The sequence below is a fragment of the Heptranchias perlo genome, chromosome 12, assembly GCF_035084215.1.
Source record: "Heptranchias perlo isolate sHepPer1 chromosome 12, sHepPer1.hap1, whole genome shotgun sequence".
Taxonomy (NCBI): Eukaryota; Metazoa; Chordata; class Chondrichthyes; order Hexanchiformes; family Hexanchidae; genus Heptranchias; species Heptranchias perlo.
Window position 1 is genome coordinate 65,687,587 of NC_090336.1, and position 25,463 is coordinate 65,713,049.

At 52.2% G+C, this 25,463-nt stretch overlaps 14 pseudogenes; all 14 read left to right on the forward strand.

The window, feature by feature from the left end:
* Positions 1-1,136: 1,136 nt before the first annotated feature.
* LOC137329113 (U2 spliceosomal RNA) lies at positions 1,137-1,253 on the forward strand (annotated as a pseudogene).
* A 965-nt stretch (positions 1,254-2,218) lies between these two features.
* On the forward strand, positions 2,219-2,335 carry LOC137329399 (U2 spliceosomal RNA; annotated as a pseudogene).
* A 974-nt stretch (positions 2,336-3,309) lies between these two features.
* LOC137329045 (U2 spliceosomal RNA) lies at positions 3,310-3,426 on the forward strand (annotated as a pseudogene).
* Positions 3,427-7,993: 4,567 nt separating this feature from the next.
* LOC137329781 (U2 spliceosomal RNA) lies at positions 7,994-8,110 on the forward strand (annotated as a pseudogene).
* Positions 8,111-9,385: 1,275 nt separating this feature from the next.
* LOC137329600 (U2 spliceosomal RNA) lies at positions 9,386-9,502 on the forward strand (annotated as a pseudogene).
* A 1,316-nt stretch (positions 9,503-10,818) lies between these two features.
* Positions 10,819-10,935, forward strand: LOC137329114 (U2 spliceosomal RNA; annotated as a pseudogene).
* Positions 10,936-11,904: 969 nt separating this feature from the next.
* Positions 11,905-12,021, forward strand: LOC137329400 (U2 spliceosomal RNA; annotated as a pseudogene).
* A 974-nt stretch (positions 12,022-12,995) lies between these two features.
* On the forward strand, positions 12,996-13,112 carry LOC137328994 (U2 spliceosomal RNA; annotated as a pseudogene).
* Positions 13,113-15,169: 2,057 nt separating this feature from the next.
* LOC137328589 (U2 spliceosomal RNA) lies at positions 15,170-15,393 on the forward strand (annotated as a pseudogene).
* A 987-nt stretch (positions 15,394-16,380) lies between these two features.
* Positions 16,381-16,497, forward strand: LOC137329984 (U2 spliceosomal RNA; annotated as a pseudogene).
* A 1,324-nt stretch (positions 16,498-17,821) lies between these two features.
* LOC137329116 (U2 spliceosomal RNA) lies at positions 17,822-17,938 on the forward strand (annotated as a pseudogene).
* Positions 17,939-18,903: 965 nt separating this feature from the next.
* On the forward strand, positions 18,904-19,020 carry LOC137329401 (U2 spliceosomal RNA; annotated as a pseudogene).
* Positions 19,021-19,994: 974 nt separating this feature from the next.
* On the forward strand, positions 19,995-20,111 carry LOC137329046 (U2 spliceosomal RNA; annotated as a pseudogene).
* Positions 20,112-24,675: 4,564 nt separating this feature from the next.
* LOC137329782 (U2 spliceosomal RNA) lies at positions 24,676-24,792 on the forward strand (annotated as a pseudogene).
* The last annotated feature ends 671 nt before the right edge of the window (positions 24,793-25,463 follow it).

Consider the following 25,463-nt stretch of genomic DNA (forward strand, 5'->3'; position numbering starts at 1 on the left):
TATTTTTTTCTTCTCCAAGGCTGAGTGCCGCTCGCACGTAGCGATATAATTCAAAGTGCAAAATAACTTGGCGTCGTTGACTTGAAACAAGCAGGGTCTGCTTCCAAATGAAAGCTGCGCTCCCGAACTGGACTGACTGACTGTCTGTCTGTCTGTCTGTCCGTTTGTCAAGGGGTGGAAAAGGCGGCGGTGGTGGTGAGGGTGGAGCTTTACGCTCAGGAGGGGAGACTTTCTTTCAGAGGTGCCAATTCATCTGCAGCAGAAAGTCATCCCCCCCGACCGGGATTCGAAGCCCGGTCCTGACCACGAGACCACCGGGGAGAGTTGCCTCAAGTCCCTGAGGGACCTGGACACGAGGCCGAGGACACACGCACGCCTGCTGCACTGGCAGCAGCGACCAACAGGGGGCTGACCGGCTGATCCTTCCCTTTCACAGGCAGGCTTTTGGCCCTCGCTCAAACGACAAAGGTGTTCAGAAGGAAGTCCTGGGGGGAAGGCAGGCAGGGAGGGACGGACACAGGGAAGTCCGCACAAAACAGGTCCCCTGGAACCTCTGACCCAGAAAACCGGGTTCCTGGTGAAAGCAGTCCTGCCACTGACAGGACAATGGACAGGGCCCGGCAGCTTGAGACACATCTTTCTTTCAATAAGCAAGTTCTTTTTAAAAAAGTTTCCTTCCACAGCAGCTCTGAGTGTGAGAGAGAGAGAGGAGAGAGAGAGACACTGACTCACTGACTGACACCGACACACACACACACACACACACACACACACACACACACACATATTATTTATTATTATTTTAAACGACAAAGGTGTTCAGAAGGAAGTCCTGGGGGGAAGGCAGGCAGGGAGGGACGGACACAGGGAAGTCCGCACAAAACAGGTCCCCTGGAACCTCTGACCCAGAAAAACGGGTTCCTGGTGAAAGCAGTCCTGCCATTGACATGACAATGGACAGGGCCCGGCAGCTTGAGACACATCTTTCTTTCAATAAGCAAGTTCTTTTTTAAAAAGTTTCCTTCCACAGCAGCTATGAGTGAGAGAGAGAGAGAGAGAGAGAGAGAGAGACACTGACTCACTGACTGATACTGACACCGACACACACACACACACACACACACACACACACACATATTATTTATTATTATTTTAAATTGATTTTTCGAACAGGGAGATGGAATAGGGGCTTGCTCCGTCCACTCCACGCATCGACCCAGTATTGCAGTGTTTCTGGGAACGGTGCAGCTCCCCGTGGGGAGATATTCAAAAGGAAAAACAGCTCTTTCCCAGTGTCTCTGTGTGTGTGTGTGTGTGTGTGTGTGTGTATTATTACTGAGAATAAAGCTGATATCTCTCTCTCTCTCTCTCTCTCTCACTCAGAGCTGCTGTGGAAGGAAACCGTTTTAAAAAGAACTTTCTCAGCTCAGTGGTATTTTTTTCTTCTCCAAGGCTGAGTGCCGCTCGCACGTAGCGATATAATTCAAAGTGCAAAATAACTTGGCGTCGTTGACTTTAAACAAGCAGGGTCTGCTTCCAAATGAAAGCTGCGCTCCCGAACTGGACTGTCTGTCTGTCTGTCTGTCTGCTTGTCAAGGGGAGGAAAAGGCGGCGGTGGTGGTGAGGGTGGAGCTTTACGCTCAGGAGGGGAGACTTTCTTTCAGAGGTGCCAATTAATCTGTAGCAGAAAGTCATCCCCCCCGACCGGGATTCGAAGCCCGGTCCTGACCACAAGACCACCGGGGAGAGTTGCCTCAAGTCCCTGAGGGACCTGGACACGAGGCCGAATACACACGCACGCCTGCTGCACTGGCAGCAGCGACCAACAGGGGGCTGACCGGCTGATCCTTCCCTTTCACAGGCAGGCTTTTGGCCCTCGCTGAAACGACAAAGGTGTTCAGAAGGAAGTCCTGGGGGGAAGGCAGGCAGGGAGGGACGGACACAGGGAAGTCCGCACAAAACAGGTCCCCTGGAACCTCTGACCCAGAAAACCGGGTTCCTGGTGAAAGCAGTCCTGCCATTGACATGACAATGGACAGGGCCCGGCAGCTTGAGACACATCTTTCTTTCAATATGCAAGTTCTTTTTAAAAAAGTTTCCTTCCACAGCAGCTCTGAGTGAGAGAGAGAGAGAGAGAGAGAGAGAGACACTGACTCACTGACTGATACTGACACCGACACACACACACACACACACACACACACACACACACACACATATTATTTATTATTATTTTTAATTGATTTTTAGAACAGGGAGATGGAATAGGGGCTTGCTCCGTCCACTCCACGCATCGACCCAGTATTGCAGTGTCTCTGGGAACGGTGCAGCTCCCCGTGGGGAGATATTCAAAAGGAAAATCAGCTCTTTCCCAGTGTCTCTGTGTGTGTGTGTGTGTGTGTGTGTGTGTATTATTACTGAGAATAAAGCTGATATCTCTCTCTCTCTCTCTCTCCCTCTCTCTCTCTCACTCAGAGCTGCTGTGGAAGGAAACCTTTTTAAAAAGAACTTTCTCAGCTCAGTGGTATTTTTTTCTTCTCCAAGGCTGAGTGCCGCTCGCACGTAGCGATATAATTCAAAGTGCAAAATAACTTGGCGTCGTTGACTTTAAACAAGCAGGGTCTGCTTCCAAATGAAAGCTGCGCTCCCGAACTGGACTGACTGTCTGTCTGTCTGTCTGTCTGTTTGTCAAGGGGTGGAAAAGGCGGTGGTGGTGGTGAGGGTGGAGCATTACGCACAGGAGGGGAGACTTTCTTTCAGAGGTGCCAATTAATCTGCAGCAGAAAGTCATCCCCCCCCAACCGGGATTCGAAGCCCGGTCCTGACCACGAGACCACCGGGGAGAGTTGCCTCAAGTCCCTGAGGGACCTGGACACGAGGCCGAATACACACGCACGCCTGCTGCACTGGCAGCAGCGACCAGCAGGGGGCTGACCGGCTGATCCTTCCCTTTCACAGGCAGGCTTTTGGCCCTCGCTCAAACGACAAAGGTGTTCAGAAGGAAGTCCTGGGGGGAAGGCAGGCAGGGAGGGACGGACACAGGGAAGTCCGCACAAAACAGGTCCCCTGGAACCTCTGACCCAGAAAACCGGGTTCCTGGTGAAAGCAGTCCTGCCATTGACATGACAATGGACAGGGCCCGGCAGCTTGAGACACATCTTTCTTTCAATAAGCAAGTTCTTTTTAAAAAAGTTTCCTTCCACAGCAGCTCTGAGTGTGAGGGAGAGAGAGAGAGAGAGAGAGAGAGACACTGACTGACTGACTGATACTGACACCGACACACACACACACACACACACACACACACATATTATTTATTATTATTTTAAATTGATTTTTAGAACAGGGAGATGGAAAAGGGGCTTGCTCCGTCCACTCCACGCATCGACCCAGTATTGCAGTGTCTCTGGGAACGGTGCAGCTCCCCGTGGGGAGATATTCAAAAGGAAAAACAGCTCTTTCCCAGTGTCTCTGTGTGTGTGTGTGTGTGTGTGTGTGTGTATTATTACTGAGAATAAAGCTGATATCTCTCTCTCTCTCTCTCTCTCTCTCTCTCACTCAGAGCTGCTGTGGAAGGAAACCGTTTTAAAAAGACCTTTCTCAGCTCAGTGGTATTTTTTTCTTCTCCAAGGCTGAGTGCCGCTCGCACGTAGCGATATAATTCAAAGTGCAAAATAACTTGGCGTCGTTGACTTTAAACAAGCAGGGTCTGCTTCCAAATGAAAGCTGCGCTCCCGAACTGGACTGACTGTCTGTCTGTCTGTCTGTCTGTTTGTCAAGGGGTGGAAAAGGCGGCGGTGGTGGTTAAGGGTGGAGCTTTACGCTCAGGAGGGGAGACTTTCTTTCAGAGGTGCCAATTAATCTGCAGCAGAAAGTCATCCCCCCCCGACCGGGATTCGAAGCCCGGTCCTGACCACGAGACCACCGGGGAGAGTTGCCTCAAGTCCCTGAGGGACCTGGACACGAGGCCGAGGACACACGCACGCCTGCTGCACTGGCAGCAGCGACCAGCAGGGTTCCGACCGGCTGATCCTTCCCTTTCACAGGCAGGCTTTTGGCCCTCGCTCAAACGACAAAGGTGTTCAGAAGGAAGTCCTGGGGGGAAGGCATGGAGGGACGGACACAGGGAAGTCCGCACAAAACAGGTCCCCTGGAACCTCTGACCCAGAAAACCGGGTTCCTGGTGAAAGCAGTCCTGCCCCGCCCTGCCATTAACATGACAATGGACAGGGCCCGGACCAGGCGCAGCGGACGGTAGCGAGCAGTCGGAGGGTGAAAATCCGCCAGTGGGTGAAAAGGAGAGCCGTGCGGTGAGAGGAGGCGGAAAGCGGTTCGCAGACTTTCGCTGTACCTCCGGCGGGCAGCGCCGCACCTCCGAGCGCTCGGTACCGTCCGCTGCGCCTCGTCCTGCCGCACGCGACGAGCCGTCCCCGGAGGAAATCGGCCTCGGCCTTCCTGAGATATCAGTCTCCAGGTGGGACAGAAAAACCGGGGGCCCCCGGCTCGCTTTCGGCGGCCCGCTAGTCGACTTCCCGTCGTGCGAACGCGATCCTTCCGGTACCTTTCGGTGCCCCTTGCCCGACTCTAGCTCCGGTGGTAAAGCGGAGTCGGTCGGTCTGACGGCCGCCGAGTTAGCAGGCGGAAAGCGGTTTGCAGCCTTTCGCTGTACCTCCGGCGGGCAGCGCCGCACCTCCGAGCGCTCGGTACCGTCCGCTGCGCCTCGTCCTGCCGCACGCGACGAGCCGTCCCCGGAGGAAATCGGCCTCGGCCCTCCTGAGATATCAGCCTCCATACGGGCGTCACAAATCAGTGGACATGGTCAGCTGCAAAGCAGTGTCATTACAACCTTTCATAAACGACAGGGCAGCACCGCACTGCACTGCACTGCACTGCACCCCACACTACATCACACTTGCCTGCCGGCCTGCCTGCCGCTGCCTACTCTCACCAGCGGACCAAAGTGAGGATAACACCCCGAAGCAAGCATCTCCCTTGCCGCCCACCAGCCCACACCAATCCCCTTGCCTGCCTCCCACAAATTCCACCAGCGAGGCAAAGTGAAAATCAACCCCCAAAAAACGCACTCCACACCGGCCATCGCCCGCTATACACCCCCCCCCCCCCCCCCCCGGGGTGAATATTAAGCCCGAGAACACCGACTGTAACCAACTGCAGTGAAAAGTTGAAGTGGCAACTCATTAACCAGATTTACACTTGGCAACTCATAAACCAAATGAACAAAAAATCTGGTTAATGAGTTGCCCAAAATAAATCTGGTTAATGAGTTGCCACTTCAACTTTTCACTGCGGTTGGTTACAGTCGGTGTTCTCGGGCTTAATATTCACCCCGGGGGGGCGGGGTGGGTGATTCTGGGGGTAGTGTCCGGGAGGGTGAGCCTTTTATTCGGCAGGAGGCGTGTGGGGAAATCATCAACCTGTCAGACGATGAGTTGTCACAAACGCCATTGCTTAATGAAAGCTGCGCTCCCGAACTGGACTGACTGTCTGTCTGTCTGTCTGTCTGTTTGTCAAGGGGAGGAAAAGGCGGTGGCGGTGGTGGTGAGGGTGGAGCATTCCGCTCAGGAGGGGAGACTTTCCTTCATGCCAATTAATCTGCAGCAGAAAGTCATCCCCCCCCGACCGGGATTCGAAGCCCGGTCCTGACCACGAGACCACCGGGGAGAGCTGCCTCAAGTCCCTGAGGGACCTGGACACGAGGCCGAGGACACACGCACGCCTGCTGCACTGGCAGCAGCGACCAGCAGGGGGCTGACCGGCTGATCCTTCCCTTTCACAGGCAGGCTTTTGGCCCTCGCTCAAACGACAAAGGTGTTCAGAAGGAAGTCCTGGGGGGGAGGGAGGGAGGCAGGGAAATCAGCACAAAGCAGGTCCCCTGGAATCTCACACCTGCGTCCCAGAAAACAGGTCTCCTGGTCAAAGCAGTCCTGCCCCGTCCTGCCATTAACGTGACAATGGACAGGGCCCGGCAGCTTGAGACACATCTTTTTTTCAATATGCAAGTTCTTTTTAAAAAGGTTTCCTTCCACAGCAGCTCTGAGTAAGAGTGAGAGAGAGAGAGAGAGAGAGAGAGACTGACACTGACACTGACACTGACACACACACACACACACACACACACACACACCGTCTCCCATCCGATTGGTGGACTATGGGATTGAAAATCGAACTTTGAGTTTCAATGCAGGGGGGAGAGCGCGAACGCAGCCCCTCCCAACTACCACACGCGCGTTGTTGTTGTTGTAATATAGAACTGCAAGTTGCCGTTGTCGTGGTCGTTTCGAATCAGCACAAAGTAGGTGCCTCCCTGGAATGTCACACCTGCGTCCCAGAAAACAGGTCTCCCGGTCAAAGCAGTCCCGCCCCGCCCTGGGATTAACATGACAACGGACAGGGCCCAGTCAGGGAGCAGCTTGAGAGACACCTTTCAATAGGCGCTTCTGAAACATTAACGCCTTGTTTCTTCCGACAGTTTAACCAGCGATTAACATGACAACGGACAGGGCCCAGTCAGGGAGCAGCTTGAGAGACACCTTTCAATAGGCGCTTCTGAAACATTAACGCCTTGTTTCTTCCGACAGTTTAACCAGCGATTAACATGACAACGGACAGGGCCCAGTCAGGGAGCAGCTTGAGAGACACCTTTCAATAGGCGCTTCTGAAACATTAACGCCTTGTTTCTTTCGACAGTTTAACCAGCCTTTAACACGCCTTGTGTTTTTATTTCCCATTTCCAGCCAGCCAGCCAGCCAGCCAGCCAGCCAGCCAGCCAGCCGAGCCGAGCCAGCATCTGCAGTATTTTTTTTGATTGGTCTTGCCTGCCGTGGAATGAATGTTTCAACACGAGCTGCTGATTGTCAGCACCTCACCTCTTTCTCAATTGGCCGTTGCAATCTCACTCACTCGCTGTGAGACACGTCACGTCACTAGTTTTACTCAAAGAGGTTTCCTTCCACGGCAGTGAGTTAGTGACTGAGACTGACTGACGGAGGTCCGTTGAGACACAACCCTCCCCCATCTGATTGGTGGCCTACTGGCAAATTTACCAATCTGTCAAGCAATCCTGGCAAGAAAGGAAAAAACGGCAACTTCTTTAAACTCATCCACTGTTGCAATTAGAAACGGTGGCAAAAAATGTGGCCAGAGTGGGAGAGAACGGCAGTGCTTCGAGACTGCTTTCAACACCGGCAGCCAGAGAACAAAGAGGGAGGGCAAACAGGACCCGAGATCAATTCGCATCGAGCGCGGTATCGCTTCTCGGCCTTTTGGCTAAGATCGAGCGTGTTCCTTTTCGGGCTTATTTGGATCTGAGCGGACTGGAACGCTGGCCGCGACCTCGTGCGCTCGCAAAGTGCGGACTTTGCTGTGATTGGTCGTTTGTGTGCTGGCTCCGCCCCTAAATTTGCATAAGGACCAAATCAACACTGCAATGGCAGGGAAGGGTTCCTGGTGAAAGCAGTCCTGCCACTGACATGACAATGGACAGGGCCCGGCAGCTTGAGACACATCTTTCTTTCAATATGCAAGTCCTTTTTAAAAAAGTTTCCTTCCACAGCAGCTCTGAGTGAGAGAGAGAGAGAGAGAGAGACTGACTCACTGACTGATACTGACACCGACACACACACACACACACACACACATTATTTATTATTATTTTAAACGACAAAGCTGTTCAGAAGGAAGTCCTGGGGGGAAGGCAGGCAGGGAGGGACGGACACAGGGAAGTCCGCACAAAACAGGTCCCCTGGAACCTCTGACCCAGAAAAACGGGTTCCTGGTGAAAGCAGTCCTGCCATTGACATGACAATGGACAGGGCCCGGCAGCTTGAGACACATCTTTCTTTCAATATGCAAGTTCTTTTTAAAAAAGTTTCCTTCCACAGCAGCTCTGAGTAAGAGAGAGAGAGAGAGAGAGAGACACTCACTCACTGACTGATACTGACACCGACACACACACACACACACACACACACATATTATTTATTATTATTTTTAATTGATTTTTAGAACAGGGAGATGGACTAGGGGCTTGCTCCGTCCACTCCACGCATCGACCCAGTATTGCAGTGTTTCTGGGAACGGTGCAGCTCCCCGTGGGGAGATATTCAAAAGGAAAAACAGCTGTTTCCCAGTGTCTCTGTGTGTGTGTGTGTGTGTGTTATTACTGAGAATAAAGCTGATATCTCTCTCTCTCTCTCTCTCTCTCTCACTCAGAGCTGCTGTGGAAGGAAACCGTTTTAAAAAGAACTTTCTCAGCTCAGTGGTATTTTTTTCTTCTCCAAGGCTGAGTGCCGCTCGCACGTAGCGATATAATTCAAAGTGCAAAATAACTTGGCGTCGTTGACTTTAAACAAGCAGGGTCTGCTTCCAAATGAAAGCTGCGCTCCCGAACTGGACTGTCTGTCTGTCTGACTGTCTGTTTGTCAAGGGGTGGAAAAGGCGGTGGTGGTGGTGAGGGTGGAGCATTACGCTCAGGAGGGGAGACTTTCTTTCAGAGGTGCCAATTAATCTGTAGCAGAAAGTCATCCCCCCCGACCGGGATTCGAAGCCCGGTCCTGACCACGAGACCACCGGGGAGAGTTGCCTCAAGTCCCTGAGGGACCTGGACACGAGGCCGAGGACACACGCACGCCTGCTGCACTGGCAGCAGCGACCAACAGGGGGCTGACCGGCTGATCCTTCCCTTTCACAGGCAGGTTTTTGGCCCTCGCTCAAACGACAAAGGTGTTCAGAAGGAAGTCCTGGGGGGAAGGCAGGCAGGGAGGGACGGACACAGGGAAGTCCGCACAAAACAGGTCCCCTGGAACCTCTGACCCACAAAACCGGGTTCCTGGTGAAAGCAGTCCTGCCATTGACAGGACAATGGACAGGGCCCGGCAGCTTGAGACACATCTTTCTTTCAATAAGCAAGTTCTTTTTAAAAAAGTTTCCTTCCACAGCAGCTCTGAGTGAGAGAGAGAGAGAGAGAGAGAGAGAGAGACACTGACTCACTGACTGATACTGACACCGACACACACACACACACATTATTTATTATTATTTTAAACGACAAAGCTGTTCAGAAGGAAGTCCTGGGGGGAAGGCAGGCAGGGAGGGACGGACACAGGGAAGTCCGCACAAAACAGGTCCTTTGGAACCTCTGACCCACAAAACCGGGTTCCTGGTGAAAGCAGTCCTGCCATTGACATGACAATGGACAGGGCCCGGCAGCTTGAGACACATCTTTCTTTCAATATGCAAGTTCTTTTTAAAAAAGTTTCCTTCCACAGCAGCTCTGAGTGAGAGAGAGAGAGAGAGAGAGAGAGACACTGACTGACTGACTGATACTGACACCGACACACACACACACACACACACACACACACATATTATTTATTATTATTTTTAATTGATTTTTAGAACAGGGAGATGGAATAGGGGCTTGCTCCGTCCACTCCACGCATCGACCCAGTATTGCAGTGTTTCTGGGAACGGTGCAGCTCCCCGTGGGGAGATATTCAAAAGGAAAATCAGCTCTTTCCCAGTGTCTCTGTGTGTGTGTGTGTGTGTGTGTGTGTGTGTGTGTATTATTACTGAGAATAAAGCTGATATCTCTCTCTCTCTCTCACTCAGAGCTGCTGTGGAAGGAAACCTTTTTAAAAAGAACTTTCTCAGCTCAGTGGTATTTTTTTCTTCTCCAAGGCTGAGTGCCGCTCGCACGTAGCGATATAATTCAAAGTGCAAAATAACTTGGCGTCGTTGACTTGAAACAAGCAGGGTCTGCTTCCAAATGAAAGCTGCGCTCCCGAACTGGACTGACTGACTGTCTGTCTGTCTGTCTGTCCGTTTGTCAAGGGGTGGAAAAGGCGGCGGTGGTGGTGAGGGTGGAGCTTTACGCTCAGGAGGGGAGACTTTCTTTCAGAGGTGCCAATTCATCTGCAGCAGAAAGTCATCCCCCCCGACCGGGATTCGAAGCCCGGTCCTGACCACGAGACCACCGGGGAGAGTTGCCTCAAGTCCCTGAGGGACCTGGACACGAGGCCGAGGACACACGCACGCCTGCTGCACTGGCAGCAGCGACCAACAGGGGGCTGACCGGCTGATCCTTCCCTTTCACAGGCAGGCTTTTGGCCCTCGCTCAAACGACAAAGGTGTTCAGAAGGAAGTCCTGGGGGGAAGGCAGGCAGGGAGGGACGGACACAGGGAAGTCCGCACAAAACAGGTCCCCTGGAACCTCTGACCCAGAAAACCGGGTTCCTGGTGAAAGCAGTCCTGCCACTGACAGGACAATGGACAGGGCCCGGCAGCTTGAGACACATCTTTCTTTCAATAAGCAAGTTCTTTTTAAAAAAGTTTCCTTCCACAGCAGCTCTGAGTGTGAGAGAGAGAGAGGAGAGAGAGAGACACTGACTCACTGACTGACACCGACACACACACACACACACACACACACACACACACACACACACATATTATTTATTATTATTTTAAACGACAAAGGTGTTCAGAAGGAAGTCCTGGGGGGAAGGCAGGCAGGGAGGGACGGACACAGGGAAGTCCGCACAAAACAGGTCCCCTGGAACCTCTGACCCAGAAAAACGGGTTCCTGGTGAAAGCAGTCCTGCCATTGACATGACAATGGACAGGGCCCGGCAGCTTGAGACACATCTTTCTTTCAATAAGCAAGTTCTTTTTTAAAAAGTTTCCTTCCACAGCAGCTATGAGTGAGAGAGAGAGAGAGAGAGAGAGAGAGAGACACTGACTCACTGACTGATACTGACACCGACACACACACACACACACACACACACACACACACATATTATTTATTATTATTTTAAATTGATTTTTCGAACAGGGAGATGGAATAGGGGCTTGCTCCGTCCACTCCACGCATCGACCCAGTATTGCAGTGTTTCTGGGAACGGTGCAGCTCCCCGTGGGGAGATATTCAAAAGGAAAAACAGCTCTTTCCCAGTGTCTCTGTGTGTGTGTGTGTGTGTGTGTGTGTGTGTGTATTATTACTGAGAATAAAGCTGATATCTCTCTCTCTCTCTCTCTCTCTCACTCAGAGCTGCTGTGGAAGGAAACCGTTTTAAAAAGAACTTTCTCAGCTCAGTGGTATTTTTTTCTTCTCCAAGGCTGAGTGCCGCTCGCACGTAGCGATATAATTCAAAGTGCAAAATAACTTGGCGTCGTTGACTTTAAACAAGCAGGGTCTGCTTCCAAATGAAAGCTGCGCTCCCGAACTGGACTGTCTGTCTGTCTGTCTGTCTGCTTGTCAAGGGGAGGAAAAGGCGGCGGTGGTGGTGAGGGTGGAGCTTTACGCTCAGGAGGGGAGACTTTCTTTCAGAGGTGCCAATTAATCTGTAGCAGAAAGTCATCCCCCCCGACCGGGATTCGAAGCCCGGTCCTGACCACAAGACCACCGGGGAGAGTTGCCTCAAGTCCCTGAGGGACCTGGACACGAGGCCGAATACACACGCACGCCTGCTGCACTGGCAGCAGCGACCAACAGGGGGCTGACCGGCTGATCCTTCCCTTTCACAGGCAGGCTTTTGGCCCTCGCTGAAACGACAAAGGTGTTCAGAAGGAAGTCCTGGGGGGAAGGCAGGCAGGGAGGGACGGACACAGGGAAGTCCGCACAAAACAGGTCCCCTGGAACCTCTGACCCAGAAAACCGGGTTCCTGGTGAAAGCAGTCCTGCCATTGACATGACAATGGACAGGGCCCGGCAGCTTGAGACACATCTTTCTTTCAATATGCAAGTTCTTTTTAAAAAAGTTTCCTTCCACAGCAGCTCTGAGTGAGAGAGAGAGAGAGAGAGAGAGAGAGACACTGACTCACTGACTGATACTGACACCGACACACACACACACACACACACACACACACACACACACACATATTATTTATTATTATTTTTAATTGATTTTTAGAACAGGGAGATGGAATAGGGGCTTGCTCCGTCCACTCCACGCATCGACCCAGTATTGCAGTGTCTCTGGGAACGGTGCAGCTCCCCGTGGGGAGATATTCAAAAGGAAAATCAGCTCTTTCCCAGTGTCTCTGTGTGTGTGTGTGTGTGTGTGTGTGTGTATTATTACTGAGAATAAAGCTGATATCTCTCTCTCTCTCTCTCTCCCTCTCTCTCTCTCACTCAGAGCTGCTGTGGAAGGAAACCTTTTTAAAAAGAACTTTCTCAGCTCAGTGGTATTTTTTTCTTCTCCAAGGCTGAGTGCCGCTCGCACGTAGCGATATAATTCAAAGTGCAAAATAACTTGGCGTCGTTGACTTTAAACAAGCAGGGTCTGCTTCCAAATGAAAGCTGCGCTCCCGAACTGGACTGACTGTCTGTCTGTCTGTCTGTCTGTTTGTCAAGGGGTGGAAAAGGCGGTGGTGGTGGTGAGGGTGGAGCATTACGCACAGGAGGGGAGACTTTCTTTCAGAGGTGCCAATTAATCTGCAGCAGAAAGTCATCCCCCCCCAACCGGGATTCGAAGCCCGGTCCTGACCACGAGACCACCGGGGAGAGTTGCCTCAAGTCCCTGAGGGACCTGGACACGAGGCCGAATACACACGCACGCCTGCTGCACTGGCAGCAGCGACCAGCAGGGGGCTGACCGGCTGATCCTTCCCTTTCACAGGCAGGCTTTTGGCCCTCGCTCAAACGACAAAGGTGTTCAGAAGGAAGTCCTGGGGGGAAGGCAGGCAGGGAGGGACGGACACAGGGAAGTCCGCACAAAACAGGTCCCCTGGAACCTCTGACCCAGAAAACCGGGTTCCTGGTGAAAGCAGTCCTGCCATTGACATGACAATGGACAGGGCCCGGCAGCTTGAGACACATCTTTCTTTCAATAAGCAAGTTCTTTTTAAAAAAGTTTCCTTCCACAGCAGCTCTGAGTGTGAGGGAGAGAGAGAGAGAGAGAGAGAGAGACACTGACTGACTGACTGATACTGACACCGACACACACACACACACACACACACACACACATATTATTTATTATTATTTTAAATTGATTTTTAGAACAGGGAGATGGAATAGGGGCTTGCTCCGTCCACTCCACGCATCGACCCAGTATTGCAGTGTCTCTGGGAACGGTGCAGCTCCCCGTGGGGAGATATTCAAAAGGAAAAACAGCTCTTTCCCAGTGTCTCTGTGTGTGTGTGTGTGTGTGTGTGTGTGTATTATTACTGAGAATAAAGCTGATATCTCTCTCTCTCTCTCTCTCTCTCTCTCTCTCACTCAGAGCTGCTGTGGAAGGAAACCGTTTTAAAAAGACCTTTCTCAGCTCAGTGGTATTTTTTTCTTCTCCAAGGCTGAGTGCCGCTCGCACGTAGCGATATAATTCAAAGTGCAAAATAACTTGGCGTCGTTGACTTTAAACAAGCAGGGTCTGCTTCCAAATGAAAGCTGCGCTCCCGAACTGGACTGACTGTCTGTCTGTCTGTCTGTCTGTTTGTCAAGGGGTGGAAAAGGCGGCGGTGGTGGTTAAGGGTGGAGCTTTACGCTCAGGAGGGGAGACTTTCTTTCAGAGGTGCCAATTAATCTGCAGCAGAAAGTCATCCCCCCCCGACCGGGATTCGAAGCCCGGTCCTGACCACGAGACCACCGGGGAGAGTTGCCTCAAGTCCCTGAGGGACCTGGACACGAGGCCGAGGACACACGCACGCCTGCTGCACTGGCAGCAGCGACCAGCAGGGGGCTGACCGGCTGATCCTTCCCTTTCACAGGCAGGCTTTTGGCCCTCGCTCAAACGACAAAGGTGTTCAGAAGGAAGTCCTGGGGGGGAGGGAGGGAGGCAGGGAAATCAGCACAAAGCAGGTCCCCTGGAATCTCACACCTGCGTCCCAGAAAACAGGTCTCCTGGTCAAAGCAGTCCTGCCCCGTCCTGCCATTAACGTGACAATGGACAGGGCCCGGCAGCTTGAGACACATCTTTTTTTCAATATGCAAGTTCTTTTTAAAAAGGTTTCCTTCCACAGCAGCTCTGAGTAAGAGTGAGAGAGAGAGAGAGAGAGAGAGAGACTGACACTGACACTGACACTGACACACACACACACACACACACACACACACACCGTCTCCCATCCGATTGGTGGACTATGGGATTGAAAATCGAACTTTGAGTTTCAATGCAGGGGGGAGAGCGCGAACGCAGCCCCTCCCAACTACCACACGCGCGTTGTTGTTGTTGTAATATAGAACTGCAAGTTGCCGTTGTCGTGGTCGTTTCGAATCAGCACAAAGTAGGTGCCTCCCTGGAATGTCACACCTGCGTCCCAGAAAACAGGTCTCCCGGTCAAAGCAGTCCCGCCCCGCCCTGGGATTAACGTGACAATGGACAGGGCCCAGTCAGGGAGCAGCTTGAGAGACGTCTTTCAATAGGCGCTTCTGAAACATTAACGCCTTGTTTCTTTCGACAGTTTAACCAGCCTTTAACACGCCTTGTGTTTTTATTTCCCATTTCCAGCCAGCCAGCCAGCCAGCCAGCCAGCCAGCCAGCCGAGCCGAGCCAGCATCTGCAGTATTTTTTTTGATTGGTCTTGCCTGCCGTGGAATGAATGTTTCAACACGAGCTGCTGATTGTCAGCACCTCACCTCTTTCTCAATTGGCCGTTGCAATCTCACTCGCTCGCTCATTGTGAGACACGTCACGTCACTAGTTTTACTCAAAGAGGTTTCCTTCCACGGCAGTTCGTTAGTGACTGAGACTGACTGACGGAGGTCCGTTGAGACACAACCCTCTCCCATCTGATTGGTGGCCTACTGGCAAATTTACCAATCTGTCAAGCAATCCTGGCAAGAAAGGAAAAAACGGCAACTTCTTTAAACTCATCCACTGTTGCAATTAGAAACGGTGGCAAAAAATGTGGCCAGAGTGGGAGAGAACGGCAGTGCTTCGAGACTGCTTTCAACACCGGCAGCCAGAGAACAAAGAGGGAGGGCAAACAGGACCCGAGATCAATTCGCATCGAGCGCGGTATCGCTTCTCGGCCTTTTGGCTAAGATCAAGTGGTCAAGTGGGGGAAGGCAACCATTTGGAGCCTTCCTGCCATTGTATGCCGGGGGGATGCAGTCAGGGAGAAATCCCCTCGGGCAGAGTGTAGAGCTTTGGCTTGTAGAGCTTTGGCTTGATGTAATGTCACTGCAAGGAATCTGGAATGAATCTGTAAGGCAATAAGGCACCCCAGAGTGTCAGAAAAAAAAAAAAAAAAAAAAAAAAAAAAAAAAAAAAATCTGTTCTTATCAGTTTAATATCTGATACGTCCCCTATCTGGGGACCATATATTAAATTGATTTTTGGAACAGGGAGATGGACTAGGGGCTTGCTCCGTCCACTCCACGCATCGACCCAGTATTGCAGTGTCTCTGGGAACGGTGCAGCTCCCTGTGGGGAGATATTCAAAAGGAAAAACAGCTCTTTCCCAGTGTCTCTGTGTGTGTGTGTGTGTGTGTGTGTGTGTGTGTGTGTGTGTGTGTGTGTGTGTATTATTACTGAGAATAAAGCTGATATCTCTCTCTCTCTCTCTCTCTCTCTCTTACACTCAGAGCTGCTGTGGAAGGAAACCGTTTTAAAAAGAACTTTCTCAGCTCAGTGGTATTTTTTTCTTCTCCAAGGCTGAGTGCCGCTCGCACGGAGCGATATAATTCAAAGTGCAAAATAACTTGGCGTCGTTGACTTGAAACAAGCAGGGTCTGCTTCCAAATGAAAGCTGCGCTCCCGAACTGGACTGACTGTCTGTCTGTCTGTCTGTTTGTCAAGGGGTGGAAAAGGTGGCGGTGGTGGTGAGGGTGGAGCTTTACGCTCAGGAGGGGAGACTTTCTTTCAGAGGTGCCAATTAATCTGCAGCAGAAAGTCATCCCCCCCGACCGGGATTCGAAGCCCGGTCCTGACCACGAGACCACCGGGGAGAGATGCCTCAAGTCCCTGAGGGACCTGGACACGAGGCCGAGGACACACGCACGCCTGCTGCACTGGCAGCAGCGACCAACAGGGGGCTGACCGGCTGATCCTTCCCTTTCACAGGCAGGCTTTTGGCCCTCGCTCAAACGACAAAGGTGTTCAGAAGGAAGTCCTGGGGGGAAGGCAGGCAGGGAGGGACGGACACAGGGAAGTCCGCACAAAACAGGTCCCCTGGAACCTCTGACCCACAAAACCGGGTTCCTGGTGAAAGCAGTCCTGCCACTGACATGACAATGGACAGGGCCCGGCAGCTTGAGACACATCTTTCTTTCAATAAGCAAGTCCTTTTTAAAAAAGTTTCCTTCCACAGCAGCTCTGAGAGAGAGAGAGAGAGAGAGAGAGAGAGACACTGACTGACTGACTGACTGATACTGACACCGACACACACACACACACACACACACACACACATATTATTTATTATTATTTTTAATTGATTTTTAGAACAGGGAGATGGACTAGGGGCTTGCTCTGTCCACTCCACGCATCGACCCAGTATTGCAGTGTTTCTGGGAACGGTGCAGCTCCCCGTGGGGAGATATTCAAAAGGAAAATCAGCTCTTTCCCAGTGTCTCTGTGTGTGTGTGTGTGTGTGTGTGTGTGTATTATTACTGAGAATAAAGCTGATATCTCTCTCTCTCTCTCTCTCTCTCTCTCTCACACTCAGAGCTGCTGTGGAAGCAAACCTTTTTAAAAAGAACTTTCTCAGCTCAGTGGTATTTTTTTCTTCTCCAAGGCTGAGTGCCGCTCGCACGTAGCGATATAATTCAAAGTGCAAAATAACTTGGCGTCGTTGACTTGAAACAAGCAGGGTCTGCTTCCAAATGAAAGCTGCGCTCCCGAACTGGACTGACTGACTGTCTGTCTGTCTGTCTGTCCGTTTGTCAAGGGGTGGAAAAGGCGGCGGTGGTGGTGAGGGTGGAGCTTTACGCTCAGGAGGGGAGACTTTCTTTCAGAGGTGCCAATTCATCTGCAGCAGAAAGTCATCCCCCCCGACCGGGATTCGAAGCCCGGTCCTGACCACGAGACCACCGGGGAGAGTTGCCTCAAGTCCCTGAGGGACCTGGACACGAGGCCGAGGACACACGCACGCCTGCTGCACTGGCAGCAGCGACCAACAGGGGGCTGACCGGCTGATCCTTCCCTTTCACAGGCAGGCTTTTGGCCCTCGCTCAAACGACAAAGGTGTTCAGAAGGAAGTCCTGGGGGGAAGGCAGGCAGGGAGGGACGGACACAGGGAAGTCCGCACAAAACAGGTCCCCTGGAACCTCTGACCCAGAAAACCGGGTTCCTGGTGAAAGCAGTCCTGCCACTGACAGGACAATGGACAGGGCCCGGCAGCTTGAGACACATCTTTCTTTCAATAAGCAAGTTCTTTTTAAAAAAGTTTCCTTCCACAGCAGCTCTGAGTGTGAGAGAGAGAGAGGAGAGAGAGAGACACTGACTCACTGACTGACACCGACACACACACACACACACACACACACACACACACACACACATATTATTTATTATTATTTTAAACGACAAAGGTGTTCAGAAGGAAGTCCTGGGGGGAAGGCAGGCAGGGAGGGACGGACACAGGGAAGTCCGCACAAAACAGGTCCCCTGGAACCTCTGACCCAGAAAAACGGGTTCCTGGTGAAAGCAGTCCTGCCATTGACATGACAATGGACAGGGCCCGGCAGCTTGAGACACATCTTTCTTTCAATAAGCAAGTTCTTTTTTAAAAAGTTTCCTTCCACAGCAGCTATGAGTGAGAGAGAGAGAGAGAGAGAGAGAGAGAGACACTGACTCACTGACTGATACTGACACCGACACACACACACACACACACACACACACACACACATATTATTTATTATTATTTTAAATTGATTTTTCGAACAGGGAGATGGAATAGGGGCTTGCTCCGTCCACTCCACGCATCGACCCAGTATTGCAGTGTTTCTGGGAACGGTGCAGCTCCCCGTGGGGAGATATTCAAAAGGAAAAACAGCTCTTTCCCAGTGTCTCTGTGTGTGTGTGTGTGTGTGTGTGTGTGTATTATTACTGAGAATAAAGCTGATATCTCTCTCTCTCTCTCTCTCTCTCACTCAGAGCTGCTGTGGAAGGAAACCGTTTTAAAAAGAACTTTCTCAGCTCAGTGGTATTTTTTTCTTCTCCAAGGCTGAGTGCCGCTCGCACGTAGCGATATAATTCAAAGTGCAAAATAACTTGGCGTCGTTGACTTTAAACAAGCAGGGTCTGCTTCCAAATGAAAGCTGCGCTCCCGAACTGGACTGTCTGTCTGTCTGTCTGTCTGCTTGTCAAGGGGAGGAAAAGGCGGCGGTGGTGGTGAGGGTGGAGCTTTACGCTCAGGAGGGGAGACTTTCTTTCAGAGGTGCCAATTAATCTGTAGCAGAAAGTCATCCCCCCCGACCGGGATTCGAAGCCCGGTCCTGACCACAAGACCACCGGGGAGAGTTGCCTCAAGTCCCTGAGGGACCTGGACACGAGGCCGAATACACACGCACGCCTGCTGCACTGGCAGCAGCGACCAACAGGGGGCTGACCGGCTGATCCTTCCCTTTCACAGGCAGGCTTTTGGCCCTCGCTGAAACGACAAAGGTGTTCAGAAGGAAGTCCTGGGGGGAAGGCAGGCAGGGAGGGACGGACACAGGGAAGTCCGCACAAAACAGGTCCCCTGGAACCTCTGACCCAGAAAACCGGGTTCCTGGTGAAAGCAGTCCTGCCATTGACATGACAATGGACAGGGCCCGGCAGCTTGAGACACATCTTTCTTTCAATATGCAAGTTCTTTTTAAAAAAGTTTCCTTCCACAGCAGCTCTGAGTGAGAGAGAGAGAGAGAGAGAGAGAGAGACACTGACTCACTGACTGATACTGACACCGACACACACACACACACACACACACACACACACACACACACATATTATTTATTATTATTTTTAATTGATTTTTAGAACAGGGAGATGGAATAGGGGCTTGCTCCGTCCACTCCACGCATCGACCCAGTATTGCAGTGTCTCTGGGAACGGTGCAGCTCCCCGTGGGGAGATATTCAAAAGGAAAATCAGCTCTTTCCCAGTGTCTCTGTGTGTGTGTGTGTGTGTGTGTGTGTGTATTATTACTGAGAATAAAGCTGATATCTCTCTCTCTCTCTCTCTCCCTCTCTCTCTCTCACTCAGAGCTGCTGTGGAAGGAAACCTTTTTAAAAAGAACTTTCTCAGCTCAGTGGTATTTTTTTCTTCTCCAAGGCTGAGTGCCGCTCGCACGTAGCGATATAATTCAAAGTGCAAAATAACTTGGCGTCGTTGACTTTAAACAAGCAGGGTCTGCTTCCAAATGAAAGCTGCGCTCCCGAACTGGACTGACTGTCTGTCTGTCTGTCTGTCTGTTTGTCAAGGGGTGGAAAAGGCGGTGGTGGTGGTGAGGGTGGAGCATTACGCACAGGAGGGGAGACTTTCTTTCAGAGGTGCCAATTAATCTGCAGCAGAAAGTCATCCCCCCCCAACCGGGATTCGAAGCCCGGTCCTGACCACGAGACCACCGGGGAGAGTTGCCTCAAGTCCCTGAGGGACCTGGACACGAGGCCGAATACACACGCACGCCTGCTGCACTGGCAGCAGCGACCAGCAGGGGGCTGACCGGCTGATCCTTCCCTTTCACAGGCAGGCTTTTGGCCCTCGCTCAAACGACAAAGGTGTTCAGAAGGAAGTCCTGGGGGGAAGGCAGGCAGGGAGGGACGGACACAGGGAAGTCCGCACAAAACAGGTCCCCTGGAACCTCTGACCCAGAAAACCGGGTTCCTGGTGAAAGCAGTCCTGCCATTGACATGACAATGGACAGGGCCCGGCAGCTTGAGACACATCTTTCTTTCAATAAGCAAGTTCTTTTTAAAAAAGTTTCCTTCCACAGCAGCTCTGAGTGTGAGGGAGAGAGAGAGAGAGAGAGAGAGAGACACTGACTGACTGACTGATACTGACACCGACACACACACACACACACACACACACACACATATTATTTATTATTATTTTAAATTGATTTTTAGAACAGGGAGATGGAAAAGGGGCTTGCTCCGTCCACTCCACGCATCGACCCAGTATTGCAGTGTCTCTGGGAACGGTGCAGCTCCCCGTGGGGAGATATTCAAAAGGAAAAACAGCTCTTTCCCAGTGTCTCTGTGTGTGTGTGTGTGTGTGTGTGTGTGTATTATTACTGAGAATAAAGCTGATATCTCTCTCTCTCTCTCTCTCTCTCTCTCTCACTCAGAGCTGCTGTGGAAGGAAACCGTTTTAAAAAGACCTTTCTCAGCTCAGTGGTATTTTTTTCTTCTCCAAGGCTGAGTGCCGCTCGCACGTAGCGATATAATTCAAAGTGCAAAATAACTTGGCGTCGTTGACTTTAAACAAGCAGGGTCTGCTTCCAAATGAAAGCTGCGCTCCCGAACTGGACTGACTGTCTGTCTGTCTGTCTGTCTGTTTGTCAAGGGGTGGAAAAGGCGGCGGTGGTGGTTAAGGGTGGAGCTTTACGCTCAGGAGGGGAGACTTTCTTTCAGAGGTGCCAATTAATCTGCAGCAGAAAGTCATCCCCCCCCGACCGGGATTCGAAGCCCGGTCCTGACCACGAGACCACCGGGGAGAGTTGCCTCAAGTCCCTGAGGGACCTGGACACGAGGCCGAGGACACACGCACGCCTGCTGCACTGGCAGCAGCGACCAGCAGGGTTCCGACCGGCTGATCCTTCCCTTTCACAGGCAGGCTTTTGGCCCTCGCTCAAACGACAAAGGTGTTCAGAAGGAAGTCCTGGGGGGAAGGCATGGAGGGACGGACACAGGGAAGTCCGCACAAAACAGGTCCCCTGGAACCTCTGACCCAGAAAACCGGGTTCCTGGTGAAAGCAGTCCTGCCCCGCCCTGCCATTAACATGACAATGGACAGGGCCCGGACCAGGCGCAGCGGACGGTAGCGAGCAGTCGGAGGGTGAAAATCCGCCAGTGGGTGAAAAGGAGAGCCGTGCGGTGAGAGGAGGCGGAAAGCGGTTCGCAGACTTTCGCTGTACCTCCGGCGGGCAGCGCCGCACCTCCGAGCGCTCGGTACCGTCCGCTGCGCCTCGTCCTGCCGCACGCGACGAGCCGTCCCCGGAGGAAATCGGCCTCGGCCTTCCTGAGATATCAGTCTCCAGGTGGGACAGAAAAACCGGGGGCCCCCGGCTCGCTTTCGGCGGCCCGCTAGTCGACTTCCCGTCGTGCGAACGCGATCCTTCCGGTACCTTTCGGTGCCCCTTGCCCGACTCTAGCTCCGGTGGTAAAGCGGAGTCGGTCGGTCTGACGGCCGCCGAGTTAGCAGGCGGAAAGCGGTTTGCAGCCTTTCGCTGTACCTCCGGCGGGCAGCGCCGCACCTCCGAGCGCTCGGTACCGTCCGCTGCGCCTCGTCCTGCCGCACGCGACGAGCCGTCCCCGGAGGAAATCGGCCTCGGCCCTCCTGAGATATCAGCCTCCATACGGGCGTCACAAATCAGTGGACATGGTCAGCTGCAAAGCAGTGTCATTACAACCTTTCATAAACGACAGGGCAGCACCGCACTGCACTGCACTGCACTGCACCCCACACTACATCACACTTGCCTGCCGGCCTGCCTGCCGCTGCCTACTCTCACCAGCGGACCAAAGTGAGGATAACACCCCGAAGCAAGCATCTCCCTTGCCGCCCACCAGCCCACACCAATCCCCTTGCCTGCCTCCCACAAATTCCACCAGCGAGGCAAAGTGAAAATCAACCCCCAAAAAACGCACTCCACACCGGCCATCGCCCGCTATACACCCCCCCCCCCCCCCCCCCGGGGTGAATATTAAGCCCGAGAACACCGACTGTAACCAACTGCAGTGAAAAGTTGAAGTGGCAACTCATTAACCAGATTTACACTTGGCAACTCATAAACCAAATGAACAAAAAATCTGGTTAATGAGTTGCCCAAAATAAATCTGGTTAATGAGTTGCCACTTCAACTTTTCACTGCGGTTGGTTACAGTCGGTGTTCTCGGGCTTAATATTCACCCCGGGGGGGCGGGGTGGGTGATTCTGGGGGTAGTGTCCGGGAGGGTGAGCCTTTTATTCGGCAGGAGGCGTGTGGGGAAATCATCAACCTGTCAGACGATGAGTTGTCACAAACGCCATTGCTTAATGAAAGCTGCGCTCCCGAACTGGACTGACTGTCTGTCTGTCTGTCTGTCTGTTTGTCAAGGGGAGGAAAAGGCGGTGGCGGTGGTGGTGAGGGTGGAGCATTCCGCTCAGGAGGGGAGACTTTCCTTCATGCCAATTAATCTGCAGCAGAAAGTCATCCCCCCCCGACCGGGATTCGAAGCCCGGTCCTGACCACGAGACCACCGGGGAGAGCTGCCTCAAGTCCCTGAGGGACCTGGACACGAGGCCGAGGACACACGCACGCCTGCTGCACTGGCAGCAGCGACCAGCAGGGGGCTGACCGGCTGATCCTTCCCTTTCACAGGCAGGCTTTTGGCCCTCGCTCAAACGACAAAGGTGTTCAGAAGGAAGTCCTGGGGGGGAGGGAGGGAGGCAGGGAAATCAGCACAAAGCAGGTCCCCTGGAATCTCACACCTGCGTCCCAGAAAACAGGTCTCCTGGTCAAAGCAGTCCTGCCCCGTCCTGCCATTAACGTGACAATGGACAGGGCCCGGCAGCTTGAGACACATCTTTTTTTCAATATGCAAGTTCTTTTTAAAAAGGTTTCCTTCCACAGCAGCTCTGAGTAAGAGTGAGAGAGAGAGAGAGAGAGAGAGAGACTGACACTGACACTGACACTGACACACACACACACACACACACACACACACGTCTCCCATCCGATTGGTGGACTATGGGATTGAAAATCGAACTTTGAGTTTCAATGCAGGGGGGAGAGCGCGAACGCAGCCCCTCCCAACTACCACACGCGCGTTGTTGTTGTTGTAATATAGAACTGCAAGTTGCCGTTGTCGTGGTCGTTTCGAATCAGCACAAAGTAGGTGCCTCCCTGGAATGTCACACCTGCGTCCCAGAAAACAGGTCTCCCGGTCAAAGCAGTCCCGCCCCGCCCTGGGATTAACATGACAACGGACAGGGCCCAGTCAGGGAGCAGCTTGAGAGACACCTTTCAATAGGCGCTTCTGAAACATTAACGCCTTGTTTCTTCCGACAGTTTAACCAGCGATTAACATGACAACGGACAGGGCCCAGTCAGGGAGCAGCTTGAGAGACACCTTTCAATAGGCGCTTCTGAAACATTAACGCCTTGTTTCTTCCGACAGTTTAACCAGCGATTAACATGACAACGGACAGGGCCCAGTCAGGGAGCAGCTTGAGAGACACCTTTCAATAGGCGCTTCTGAAACATTAACGCCTTGTTTCTTTCGACAGTTTAACCAGCCTTTAACACGCCTTGTGTTTTTATTTCCCATTTCCAGCCAGCCAGCCAGCCAGCCAGCCAGCCAGCCAGCCAGCCGAGCCGAGCCAGCATCTGCAGTATTTTTTTTGATTGGTCTTGCCTGCCGTGGAATGAATGTTTCAACACGAGCTGCTGATTGTCAGCACCTCACCTCTTTCTCAATTGGCCGTTGCAATCTCACTCACTCGCTGTGAGACACGTCACGTCACTAGTTTTACTCAAAGAGGTTTCCTTCCACGGCAGTGAGTTAGTGACTGAGACTGACTGACGGAGGTCCGTTGAGACACAACCCTCCCCCATCTGATTGGTGGCCTACTGGCAAATTTACCAATCTGTCAAGCAATCCTGGCAAGAAAGGAAAAAACGGCAACTTCTTTAAACTCATCCACTGTTGCAATTAGAAACGGTGGCAAAAAATGTGGCCAGAGTGGGAGAGAACGGCAGTGCTTCGAGACTGCTTTCAACACCGGCAGCCAGAGAACAAAGAGGGAGGGCAAACAGGACCCGAGATCAATTCGCATCGAGCGCGGTATCGCTTCTCGGCCTTTTGGCTAAGATCGAGCGTGTTCCTTTTCGGGCTTATTTGGATCTGAGCGGACTGGAACGCTGGCCGCGACCTCGTGCGCTCGCAAAGTGCGGACTTTGCTGTGATTGGTCGTTTGTGTGCTGGCTCCGCCCCTAAATTTGCATAAGGACCAAATCAACACTGCAATGGCAGGGAAGGGTTCCTGGTGAAAGCAGTCCTGCCACTGACATGACAATGGACAGGGCCCGGCAGCTTGAGACACATCTTTCTTTCAATATGCAAGTCCTTTTTAAAAAAGTTTCCTTCCACAGCAGCTCTGAGTGAGAGAGAGAGAGAGAGAGAGACTGACTCACTGACTGATACTGACACCGACACACACACACACACACACACACATTATTTATTATTATTTTAAACGACAAAGCTGTTCAGAAGGAAGTCCTGGGGGGAAGGCAGGCAGGGAGGGACGGACACAGGGAAGTCCGCACAAAACAGGTCCCCTGGAACCTCTGACCCAGAAAAACGGGTTCCTGGTGAAAGCAGTCCTGCCATTGACATGACAATGGACAGGGCCCGGCAGCTTGAGACACATCTTTCTTTCAATATGCAAGTTCTTTTTAAAAAAGTTTCCTTCCACAGCAGCTCTGAGTAAGAGAGAGAGAGAGAGAGAGAGACACTCACTCACTGACTGATACTGACACCGACACACACACACACACACACACACACATATTATTTATTATTATTTTTAATTGATTTTTAGAACAGGGAGATGGACTAGGGGCTTGCTCCGTCCACTCCACGCATCGACCCAGTATTGCAGTGTTTCTGGGAACGGTGCAGCTCCCCGTGGGGAGATATTCAAAAGGAAAAACAGCTGTTTCCCAGTGTCTCTGTGTGTGTGTGTGTGTGTGTTATTACTGAGAATAAAGCTGATATCTCTCTCTCTCTCTCTCTCTCTCTCACTCAGAGCTGCTGTGGAAGGAAACCGTTTTAAAAAGAACTTTCTCAGCTCAGTGGTATTTTTTTCTTCTCCAAGGCTGAGTGCCGCTCGCACGTAGCGATATAATTCAAAGTGCAAAATAACTTGGCGTCGTTGACTTTAAACAAGCAGGGTCTGCTTCCAAATGAAAGCTGCGCTCCCGAACTGGACTGTCTGTCTGTCTGACTGTCTGTTTGTCAAGGGGTGGAAAAGGCGGTGGTGGTGGTGAGGGTGGAGCATTACGCTCAGGAGGGGAGACTTTCTTTCAGAGGTGCCAATTAATCTGTAGCAGAAAGTCATCCCCCCCGACCGGGATTCGAAGCCCGGTCCTGACCACGAGACCACCGGGGAGAGTTGCCTCAAGTCCCTGAGGGACCTGGACACGAGGCCGAGGACACACGCACGCCTGCTGCACTGGCAGCAGCGACCAACAGGGGGCTGACCGGCTGATCCTTCCCTTTCACAGGCAGGTTTTTGGCCCTCGCTCAAACGACAAAGGTGTTCAGAAGGAAGTCCTGGGGGGAAGGCAGGCAGGGA